At 43.1% G+C, this 12624-nt stretch overlaps 1 pseudogene; it reads right to left on the reverse strand.

Moving 5' to 3' along the window:
- Nucleotides 1-9868: 9868 nt before the first annotated feature.
- On the reverse strand, nt 9869-10744 carry LOC148508950 (proteinase-activated receptor 1 pseudogene; annotated as a pseudogene).
- Nucleotides 10745-12624: the final 1880 nt, after the last annotated feature.

Genomic DNA, 12624 nt, shown 5'->3' on the forward strand with positions numbered 1-12624 from the left:
AGTAGTTAATAGTATAGCTGTACTCCTAATTACACACTTATAATTCTGGATGAAGTGGAGCTTGAGCAGAACAAACAGAGCACCAGCCAGTGATGTATGAAGGTATCGGTGCAGGGATATGCAGGCTATATACAGGACAATGAGACTCTGGAGCTAAGTGCAACATGTCCATGTCCCACTGTGGTGACAAGATGGCGTTGCGCATGCACAGAAGACCAGACAATGGCCATCTTGGTAAGGTAGAATGCTTCAAGTAAGGAGCATTAATGGAGGTTGCAGAGTAACACACTTCATATTTCAACAACAACCACCTTCCCATTGGGTGGAGGGGGGTCGGAGAGAGGGAGGGAGGTGGACAGAGATGTGAGAGATGGGGCTGCCATAGATGACAGAGAGAGATGGAGGGGAACAGCAATGAAAGAGTCACAGGGGACAGCAAGAAGCTGAGATACAGGGGGCATAAGGTGGGAGAGACCCAGGGGTGGCATGAGGCTGAAGAGATGGGTGGCATGAAGCTGGCGAACACAAAGGGAATATGAGGCTGCAGCAGTGCTAGATTAGCAATAATGCAGCAGGGACGGTTACCCAGGGGCCACCACACATAGCTACATCACCAGTATGGGTAGTACTGAGGCATAGGCCCTGATTCTGAGTCATACACAAAAGCGCACTCAACAGCATCTAGTGCCAGTTGCCCATCTGCAAATTTATGCAAATGTTGCTACAAACTCTTTACCTTGCCTGACTGAGAAAGCTCTGAGACACCCACTCTTAGCGTCCATGCATGCTGTAATACCGATTATACTCTCAAACTCGCATTTGAGAGAGACTAAAAGAGAAAGAGACTACCTGAGAGACGAAGGGTAGAATTTATGAAGGTTCCCAGTGGGTTGCAGCTGAGTACACTGAATCCAGGTGGCGTTTTAAATATGCACATGCATCCCGCAGGGAAGCAGCGGCTTACAAAAGCCACTGCTTCGTAAATTCTCCCCTAAGACAGGACATAGCGGCATCCTCGTCGGCATCTTTTGGCGGTCGCACATCTGCGACTTTATGCAAATACCACTACAAGCCATTCCCTGGTGTATATTCCTGCATCTGCATGTGCAAGGACTGAGATGCCAATTTTGATGCTTGGTGCATCTTTAAATGCCACCATCAGTTGCACCATCTAACCATGGCCTACTATGACTGCGATCCTGTGTCTGGGAATGCAGCTGCTTGCATTGACACGCCCACAACACTCCCATAACACGCCCATTGAATGGACCCTTTTTGCATGCATTTCTAACCACCTCCCAGGCACCACCCAGGAACGCCCATCACTTTTCCGCCACACTTCTGATAGCATCTGTCGAACTCTGGGTAACGCATGCGCAGTAGGATATTTCGGAATTTTTCACACATGCGCAGTTGCAAATAATCACTGAACTACTTGAGCATTGGCACTGCCCGCGGAGATTGCATGCAGATCTGAATTAGGCCCATACTGTCAGCTTGGAGTTCTGTGTGGCATAATGTGAATTGGCGCCACTATAGTGTGTTTAACACATTACACTTTTTATTAATATTGCCAGCATATCATATTGATAATTTTATTGGTAGGGGCCCCACAAGTTAGTTGCCCTGATGCCCTCAAAAACCTAAATGTGTCCATGGGCTGGAGAGACACAGGGCCAGCATGAGGCTGGAGAGATACAGGGGTAGAAGGGGGCTGGAGAGACACAGGGGCAGCAGGGGGCTGGAGAGACATGAATGGTATGAGCCTGGAGAGACATAGGGGCAGCATGAGTATAGAAAGACATGGGTGGCATGAGGCTGGAGATACATGGGTGGCATGAGGCTGGAGATACATGGGTGGCATGAGGCTGGAGATACATGGGTGGCACGAGGCTGGGGAGACATGGGTGGCATGAGGCTGGAGAGTTATGGGTGACATGAGGCTGGAGAGACATGGGTGGCATGAGGCTGGAGAGACACATGGGTGCATGAGACTGTAGAGTACATTGAGGCTGTTGAGATACAAAGGGGATTGTCACACGCCGGCCTGGAGACCCCAGAATCAGACCCCGTCGCTTACCTGTGCGGGCGCTGACCCGCGCTGTCTTCCGGCTCCCGCGCTGTATGCTCCTTCCTCTTCTCCCAAGGCAGTCTCCGCTGTTGTCCTCTGGAGGGTCCCGCTGCTGTGCTGCTCCCACGCCGGCTCCAGCTCACCGCTGGTCCCCGCTGACTATCTCCAGGAAGCGCTGTCCTCCGGTTCATGGGCGCGGCCATCTTGGATTGCCCATGTGACTCCACTACCACCAATGAGGAGCCTTCTCCTTCTCTCTCAGCCTGTCAGCTCCCAGTGTCCACTATAAAAGGATCCCCAATGCTCACACAAGTTGCCAGTGCAACTAGTTTCTTAGTTTAGCTAAGTAGCCTGCCCACTGCGCTCCAGCCGCTCCACGTAGCCGATCAGCTACCAACATCTACCCACGGCTATCCAGCCGCTCCACGTAGCCGCTCAGCTACCAACGTCTACCCACGGCTAACCAGCCGCTCCACGTAGCCACTCAGCTACCAACGTCTACCCATGGCTATCCAGCCGCTCCACGTAGCCACTCAGCTACCAACGTCTACCCACGGCTATCCAGCCGCTCCACGTAGCCACTCAGCTACCAACGTCTACCCACGGCTATCCAGCCGCTCCACGTAGCCACTCAGCTACCAACGTCTACCCTAGGCTATCCAGCCGCTCCACGTAGCTTCCTAGCTATCTCGTTACTGCCGCATTCCTCAAACTCCTGTCAGTTCACTGCACCCTCTCATGCGGAGAAACTTCATTAAGCCAAGCCTCCTCCAGCGAGCGTCTGCGCCAAGTAATACAGATCCAAGGCCCAGTCCGGGAACACAGCTCCTAAATTCCACGCTTGTGACAGGGATGAGGTTAAACGGTGGCCACAATGTCAACTAGCGACCTGGCCAGTGACGGGTCAAAAATATCTATATTTGTGTGTATTTATAATATATACATACTGTATATTTAGACCTTTCAACATTTCTGAAATAAAATGTGGTCCCTTTTTTTAGAAAATCAAATACAATGTGTACCTCCTAGGTTTATTTTGTTTTTACTATTCCATATTAATTGAAGTGGTAATATTATAACTTTTTTTTTTTTCTTAGACCGGGAAATGGCAAGTCATCACCAGACAAAAAGTCCTTATGGGCCCCAACATTTGAAAGAGATCACCCTCTTAATTATTTATAGCCAGGGGGAGATATTTGGTAAATTAGCTCTGATGGATGGAGGAGCTGGCAAACATCTCCAACATCTCAGTGTCAGCATGGGATGAGATGCACATGTGCAAACGTACTTCTGGAGACAAATTCAGATGACCATCACCAAGACGGAACCACGTTTTGCAGCTATTATCTTAGCACTACTTTTCAGCATACAGTTCTAGCATATCACTAGCTCCATGGGACTTGGGACCTGATTCAGACCCGCTCGCAAGATGCGCTCGCTCACTTGTAAAAAGGGGCCGGGTATGCAAATCAAGCGATCGCTCTTTGCGCTGTAAGGACGCCCTCTATGTCTTAGTGAGCGACGGCAGTTAGCATACGCTGGACTATAAAACCTCTCACTTGTCACTCGCAGCACACGTCATCTCCGGGAAGTGTCTGATTAATCGGGAACATCGAGGGCCATCGGAGCTGCTCGCATCGCTTGGGGTTGACCTAACCTACCCCAAGCACTGCGAGCAGTTCAGGGTAAAAACAACCAAGTCACGTGTGTAATGACGCTACTTTGCTAATTATGCACACCCATTAAACGCCGTTCTGACGTTCAGACATGCCTGCGTTCGCACATCCACTCCCCCGTTCACAAGCACCTTCCCCTGTTACCACCCACAAACGGCACAATCTGTCACTCAAAGTAGCATCCTGTCTGTGTACTACGAGCGCTCGATTGTACATCGCAGACGCTAGTTTGCGCACGTGCACTGCGACTTAGACGCATGCGCAGATGGGCAACAATCGCTCCAAGCGAGCACATCTTAGCGACCGGGTCTGAATCAGGTCATTAGTGTCATTCAACTGTGCGCCCCCCCACCCCACCCCCATTCCGCCTTCATGGACATGGCACCTTACTAACAGTATTGTGTGGTGAGAGTGCTTCAAAAACTACAGTATATGGTCCTATTCTATTTGTGCCTAATTTGCATGGGATATCTTCATACTCCGGTATACATGCTGGGTTGCATACTACTAACACTGTTATTATCTGCCTTTGACTCTCAGATGACTTAATATTGGCAGTTATAATCTGGATGGAGTTTTTATTCTCAGCATGAACTGATTGGCTAAAGCTTATTTGCATGCATCACTAGCTAGTTGATGACATATGCCGGTTCATAGCTTATTAATGAATCAGTATGCACACAGGTCATTTTTTTATATGTGTCTTCCTGGATTGTTGCAAAACTTTTGTTATTTATTATGTTATTTGTTTTTAACAGCTGCACTCTCTATTTTCTCTGGTTGTTCTTGTTTGTGGGGATCAGAACCTCATTAAATTGAGCTGCAGTTGTTGGACATCATTTATTTATTTATTTTATTTATTTATTGGACTTGGATACAGATTAGTGAATATTCTTTTTTTTTTTTTTTTTTTTTACAGTTCCACTGAAACATTTAGTACTCCTTTTTCATGTATTTATTTTTCATATACTGTGATAGATGCTCTCAAGATCATTTAGTTTCTTTGAAGAAGTCTTGCCTCAGACAAAATGCATTGGGAACTCTATTCACTTACCTTCATGAACTTTTACCATTCTTTTTAAGATAAGACTATTACCATACACTTTTATCTTATGTCCTATATTTTATGATATGAATTGGTCTTATTTATTGTAGTATGAATTTTGTCTTTAATATGTTTTTATCTATTTAATGTAATTATTATAGCACTAGTGGGGAGCTATTTATATTTACTTATTTTGTTCAATTAAATTTGCTTAGATTATATACTTGTAGTGGTTCACTGTATTATTTTGCCTACAGATGGTAGGTGCACTAAGCACTGTTTGAGTGTTGTTCATCTATATAGTGGTTCTTATTTTAGTTCTATTTATGCATGATGCACTTTTAGAAGGGGTATATAAGAAAGTGCCAGGGGCGTATCTATAATGGGTGCAGGGGCGCCCACACTGCACACCCTGCACCCATATTTTTAACACTTACCTCTCCAGAGTACCACATCGGCAGTATCACTGCTGGACAAATTGCCTGGAAAATGGCCGCCGCTGCCTTTTTCTCAGCGTTTTACGCATACGCAACAGGGAAATCGCCTGGAAAATTTTCCCGGTGATCTGCGCATGAGCAGTACACTCTGAGCACAGACTAGCGCCCAGAGTCTACTGCTGCGGCACTGCGCTCAGAGCGCAGCTGGCTGCCGGAGAGAGGATGAGGCCCCGGACAGAGACTGCACACAGGCCTTCTTCTCTCTTAATAGGCCCCTGGAAAGTGGACTTAACATTTTCTATTAAAAAAGTTTATTTGTCAAAAAGTTTGTTTTATGCACTTGGCAAAAAAACTGTTTATATAATTATTCTACACATATTGCTATCTAATCAATTAGTAGCTAATATCTTTTTATTTTCTTTTTTAAACCATAGTTTTTATTAGATTTTTTAAAACCAAAAGGGGTTACAGAAAAAAGAGAAAGGGAAAAGTCATAGGGAGGTACAGGCAAATGGTGCTCAAGAAATCAAAGCAATACATTAAACATAAATCAAAATCAGTGTATAACAAAAAAAAAATAGTAGAAAACACTCATCATCTTTAATAAACAATCAAAATAAAAACAAAAGAAAGAGATACTGTAATAAAGAGTATCAATGAGTGTTTACTGGAAGGCATGGACCCTTCGTGGTGAACTCATGCCAGCTGAACCACTGTATAATTGGTGAGTTAGCGGAGGAGGAGTAAGGGCAATTCAGGGTCTCCATCAAAAAGCTGTGATTAAAGGGCCCAATACATCAGCAACGGATTGCCGCGATGCTGCAACCTAAGATCGCAGGAATTCAACATTTTGGAATTCCCCGATATGAAAAATTTATTGGTCATCAAATCAGGAACATTTAACATGTAAAATTTCTATGATCCTGTGACAGATCGCTGAACATCGATGGTGGGCGGTCGGCGTTTCCACACGGCAGATCGGCATTTCCGATCGCATCGCTACATAGCAGATGTATGGGTACCTCAAATTTGGTCTTAATCAATGTTAGAGGGTTATATTGCTAGGACAAAGATTAAAGGAGATAGGGGGGCAACCCTGTCTGGTACCATTGCTAATAGGAAACAAAGAAGACTGGAAATCATTGCTAAATACACGGGCCCCTGGTGTACTGTAAAGTGCAAGAATGGCATCTAGGAACCATCCTATGAAACCAAATTTGAGGAGGACAGTCTTCATATAACCCCAGTGTAACCTATCAAAGGCCTTTTCATTATCTATTGAAAGTTCCAGCAGGAGGTCCCCCACCTGAGTAAAATGCTCAATAATATTAAGGACTCTACGTGTATTGTCGGGAGCTTGTCAACCCAGCACAAAGCCCACCTGATCTGGATTGATCAAGTCAGGTAGCACAAGCTTAATCTATTAGCTACCAATTTAGCATATAGTTTAATATCAGTTTTCAACATGGCTATGGGTCTATAATTTGGGGCATATGCTGGATCCTTGCCCAGTTTTAGGATGGTAATAATTCGAGCCTCAAGCATTTCAGGGGGGAATAAGCCTAGAGAGGTCCCCACCTGAAACACCTGCACCGGAATAAGGTCCGCTTGAAAAGTTGTATAAAAATTGTTAGAGAAGCCATCATGTCCTGGCGCTGTATCGCATTTCAAGGATTTGATGGCATCTTTCACTTCCCAATCTGTCCAGGGAGTATTAAGGAAGTCTAAAGTCTGATCATTGAGGGCGGACAGTGAAAGATCTGAAAGGAAAGCAGTAATATTCTCTGAAGTGGGTTGTAATATGCTTACATCATCTTCAAGTTATAAAGGCGAGTATAATATTCCACAAAAGCATTGGATATGTCCAGTGGATTGGTCAATTTAGCTCCAGAACAATTATACAAGGCCCTAACTGAAGCATGAGCCTCTTTCCCTCTTAACTTCTGTGCCAAGAGCTGGGATTCCCTATTTCCTTCTACATAGAATCTGTTATTCATCCTATCAATGGTGGATTTGATCTTTCTATTAGTATAAACCCTCATGGGACATGGCACCTTACTAACAGTATTGTGTGGTGAGAGTGCTTCAAAAACTACAGTATATGGTCCTATTCTATTTGTGCCTAATTTGCATGGGATATCTTCATACTCCGGTATACATGCTGGGTTGCATACTACTAACACTGTTATTATCTGCCTTTGACTCTCAGATGATTTAATATTGGCAGTTATAATCTGGATGGAGTTTTTATTCTCAGCATGAACTGATTGGCTAAAGCTTATTTGCATGCATCACTAGCTAGTTGATGACATATGCCGGTTCATAGCTTATTAATGAATCAGTATGCACACAGGTCATTTTTTTATATGTGTCTTCCTGGATTGTTGCAAAACTTTTGTTATTTATTATGTTATTTGTTTTTAACAGCTGCACTCTCTATTTTCTCTGGTTGTTCTTGTTTGTGGGGGTCAGAACCTCATTAAATTGAGCTGCAGTTGTTGGACATTATTTATTTATTTTATTTATTTATTGGACTTGGATACAGATTAGTGAACATTCTTTTTTTTTTTTTTTTACAGTTCCACTGAAACATTTAGTACTCCTTTTTCATGTATTTATTTTTCATATACTGGGATAGATGCTCTCAAGATCATTTAGTTTCTTTGAAGAAGTCTTGCCTCAGACAAAATGCATTGGGAGCTCTATTCACTTACCTTCATGAACTTTTACCATTCTTTTTAAGATAAGACTATTACCATACACTTTTATCTTATGTCCTATATTTTATTATATGAATTGGTCTTATTTATTGTAGTATAAATTTTGTCTTTAATATGTTTTTATCTATTTAATGTAATTATTATAGCACTAGTGGGGAGCTATTTATATTTACTTATTTTGTTCAATTAAATTTGCTTAGATTATATACTTGTAGTGGTTCACTGTATTATTTTGCCTACAGATGGCTTGCAAGCAGGGCCCTCTTACCTCTATGTCTGTCTGTTATTATCCTGTTTAGTTCTATAAATGTTTCCAATTGTAAAGCGCAACAGAATATGCTGCACTATATAAGAACCTGCTAATAACAAATAAATAATTATGGGTAAAATTTGCATATATTGAAATTGGGCTATCTATACTGCATTATGCTTTTTAACAACTGATAGTTACACTCCACCATATAATTCACTGGGATGACAACTCACTTGGGTCCTATCCATAACTCCATAAGGATCATGCCCTAATCCCCCAAGCTGATGAAAAGATACACAATTATTATACTTACACTGGGGGTAGTTTAATTTCCACGCCTGTAGAAATAGGGAGACTATATATTATATATATATATATATATATATTTCATTATAACACTTACTACATGCAAAGCACTGTTTATTAATTTCTATATGTCAACAACACAGGAAAATAGGGCATCAATAACAAATAAGATGCATTGTGGGCAAGATAATTTGCAAATAGAGCCTTGTAATGTGGTGCTTGCACTCTTTTCCTGCATGGTTGACATATGGGAATCAGTGAGTGGTGATTGGTATTGTAGGGAAGAGATATATTTGGAAAAAAAAAGTAGTCTCTCTAATTTTAAATGTTTCTGATATAAAAGGACATATAAGAAGCCTGATACACACTAGCAATCAATGGAGGACACTGGTAAGAGCAGAGGAGACAACAGGAGACCAGGGATCATTTGCTAATGACATCGGTCGACAACCCCTCCTTTGTCTGGCGCCCCTGGCAAGGGCCATCCAGGCCAATAGGCCCCTGGGTCCAGGACTAAATTAAAGAAGGATAACCTGGCCAAGAACACACTTTCTGAGTAACCCTAAGGAACTTTCTAATAATGGAGCAGGACAAAGTGAGGCAACAAGACAGCAAAGCAAAAGGAATCAAACCTAGAATTTACAAAAAACAATCTAGGAATGGAATCAGTCAACCATTACTGCCCACTAAGGACCAATCTAACCGTAGGGATGGGCTTAGCAGACTTGGCAACATATGGGATCTGCCAGTGCTTTCATGCCATCACCCAAGGAGCCTAGCACTTTCGTAGAGCCGGCATAAGTGATGATAAGCTTTGTCAGAAAACCCCATCAGTATGGGATTTGTGCTTGCCGTAAGGCTGATGTAATGCAGAAGAATGATCGTCTTCTATTTAATGTGGCTGGCGAGAGATTGCCAAATAACTGCAGATTGCCCAGTGCTGCTGAAAATTAGTCCGTGTCATGAGATACCCGAAGCAAGCGTTCCTTCACATGGCAATAGTGCATCCTCACAATAGTGTCTCGCGGAGAGTTGTCAGGGGCGAGCTTTAGGGAGATGATGTATGCGATCCAGAAGGATTTGTGTGGGGGGCAAGTCAGAGAGTAATTTCTGGAATAAAGCCATAGCGAGCTCAGAAAGTTCAGAGGGCTGTACCGATTCAGGGATCCCACGAATTTTACACCCTTGACTGACCTATTGGGCTTCCAAAGGGCAGAAAATTAACTATAGATTTTGTCTTTAAAATGGTATTGTGACTTCCATTCTGTTATATATTGCATGTGAGTCAGATGACTTCATCTTTACGCAGTTGTCAGAAGAGCTCTTTCAAATAGAGTAGATTATAATTTTATGCTTTCATCTACTGTACCTTTGTAAGCCTTGTTTCACTGTCCAGCGTTGTTGTGCTTACTGCTTTGTTACAACACAGCAAATTGTACACATATCGCTGACACTGGGAGGATGCATAGAAATAGATAAGAGGATCAAGAAAGCAATGGATGCTACTGATAGAGATACAAATCAGGTAGGTGAAAAACAGAAGCTCGCTTGTAGATCGATTGTAAAAAATCAGGAAATGAACCAAAAAGAGAACATTGGTTGGTCCAAAACAAAGTACAAACACACAAAGCACAATCATAGTCAGAACCACAGCTCGGGACCTCTTACATGTGCTCTCAATGTCTGTGGCGCTCAGCCTTCGGATGATTACGGTGTAACAGACAATTGTAACTATCAAAGGCAATGCAAAAAAAGCTATGAGAAAAGTGGAGAAATAGTAAATGTAAAAATCGAGGAGCTCCTCATTGGCCGGTATATCATAACAAGTTGTGCTGTTCAACATGGAAACGTATTGAGTTTGTTGGCTCATAAGGAAAGGCACAGTGCTGGCTATGGATATTATCCAGACGAAGAGACATACCAGCCAAGATTGGCGAAGTGAGCGCCAAGAGAGAGACTGCATTGGATAAACCACAGCCAGGAACCTGTCCACACTCATGCTGGTCATAAGCAGGATGGAGCAGTACATGTTGCAGTAAAAGGCAGAAATGAAGAAACGGCACATCGCCTCTCCAACTAGCCAATTGTTTTGGGAGAATCGATAAGTGATCATGAAAGGCAGCCCAATAACGAAGAGCACATCGGCAGCTGCCAGGTTCAGCATGTACACCACTGCCGGCTTCTTGACCTTCACCTTGAACAGGAACATGATGATCGCCATTACATTGAGTGGTAGAGACACGATGAATACCATGATGTACACCGATGGTACAACTTTTACCAACCACGGGCTGGTGAGATAGTCAAAGACTTTATCTGGATTGCTTTGATCTGAATTTTGAGGTGTGTTTTGGGGCTGTGGCTCAGGTAGCCGAAACATATCACCAGGTGCTAGAAATAAAGACAAATAAATATCAATACCCATTATGTAAACAACAAAACCACTATAGCAACTGTATGATATTTAAAACAAAAACTAGGAGTAATAATAGCTTGGGTAAAGCTAGTGAAACGTGACTTATAATTACCAAATGAGATGTTTCCTAAATAACTATTGTTTTTATTTTACTTTTAAACTGCTAGAACATATTAGGCCTTTTTTCTACTAAGACACTGCAAATTAAAAGTAATTTTACTCAATATATTGATCTGTGGAAGGGTAAACCATACAGTGGGTTTAGATGAAGTGAACAGAGAAAAACTATTATTTGTCTAGCAACATTTAACATTAGTCTGTTTACATTCTAGGGGTTGCTATGGGTAACATATCTTCTAAAACTCACTCCTGAAAGCTCTCACTTTAGTAGATTTACCCCCAGGGCTCTAAAGATGTCCAATTATAATACTTAGGAAACAGTATGAGATGCAAGAGTCTAATCCTGGTGCCGGATTCCCGACCTGCTGGCATTACACCGGTGCTGGAATCCTGACATCAGTTGAGATGCCAACAGTCGGCATCCCAATCGTAAGTATAGCAGGCCGGGTTATCTTTTAGCCGTGAGTGGGTGTAGGTTTAGGCACCATGGGGGGCTTAGGGTTAGGCTGCGGGAGGGGAGAGGTTAGGGTGAGGCACCACCGGGGGGGGTATGGTTAGGCACTAACCGGGAGGATTAGGGTACGGGGCAGGGAGAGTTAGACTTAGGATGCTGAAAGGGAGGGTTAGGGGGTGAAGGGGGGAAGGTTAGGACGCTTACTTGGCCCCTGTCTGGATTCTGGTCAGCCTTTTGACAGCCTGCATCCCGACTGCTGGTCTCCCATAACCAACCCTATAGATCTACATGAAAAAGGTTGACAATGTCTAGATCAGTGATTCCCAACCTAGGTCCTCAAGGCACACTAACAGTCCTGGTTTTAATGGTATCCATGCTTGAGCACAGGTGGTTAAATCAAAATGATGAGGTACTGATTAAGTCACCTGGGCTCGAGTATGGCTATCCTTAAAACCTGGACTGTTAGTGTGCCTTGAGGACCGTGGTTGGGAACCCCTGGTCTAGATAGACACCAGATGTTAGACAGACAATAGGTCGACAGGGACAAATGGTCAACATGGACAAAAGGTTGACACGCTAAAGGTCGACATGGAGATCAACAGGTACAAATGTTCAACAGGGTCAAAAGGTCAACATGAAAATGGTCGACACACAAATGGACGACACGTTTTTTGTTTATGTTTTTTAGGGTTAGGCACTTACCAGGGGGTTATGCACTTACCCCGACAGGGTTAGGCATCTACCCTGATGTTTATGGTTAGGCACCAGGAGGGAGGGTTAGGGTGAAGATTAGGGTTAGAAAACGAAAAAAATCATGTGTCAACCTTTTGACCATGTCGACCATTTATACATTTCGACCTTCTTACATGTCTACCTTTAGTGTGTTGACTTTTTGTCACTGTCGACATTTTGTCCTTACCGACCTATTGTCTGTCTAACATATGGAGTCTATTGTGACAGAGACAGCAGAATTTCACTGATTTAAATGTAGAACAGCAGTTGAACATCGATCCAGTCCAGGTTTTCTTTAAGGTCAGAGATGAACTGCTGCTATGCTGATTAGTAGCACCTGTTAACTAGCTTTAAAAATGTTGTCTGTGCACAGGGATGATGATCCTGACGGTGA

The sequence above is a fragment of the Taudactylus pleione genome, unplaced genomic scaffold, assembly GCF_031769625.1.
Source record: "Taudactylus pleione unplaced genomic scaffold, aTauple2 ptg000333l, whole genome shotgun sequence".
NCBI classification, from domain to species: Eukaryota; Metazoa; Chordata; class Amphibia; order Anura; family Myobatrachidae; genus Taudactylus; species Taudactylus pleione.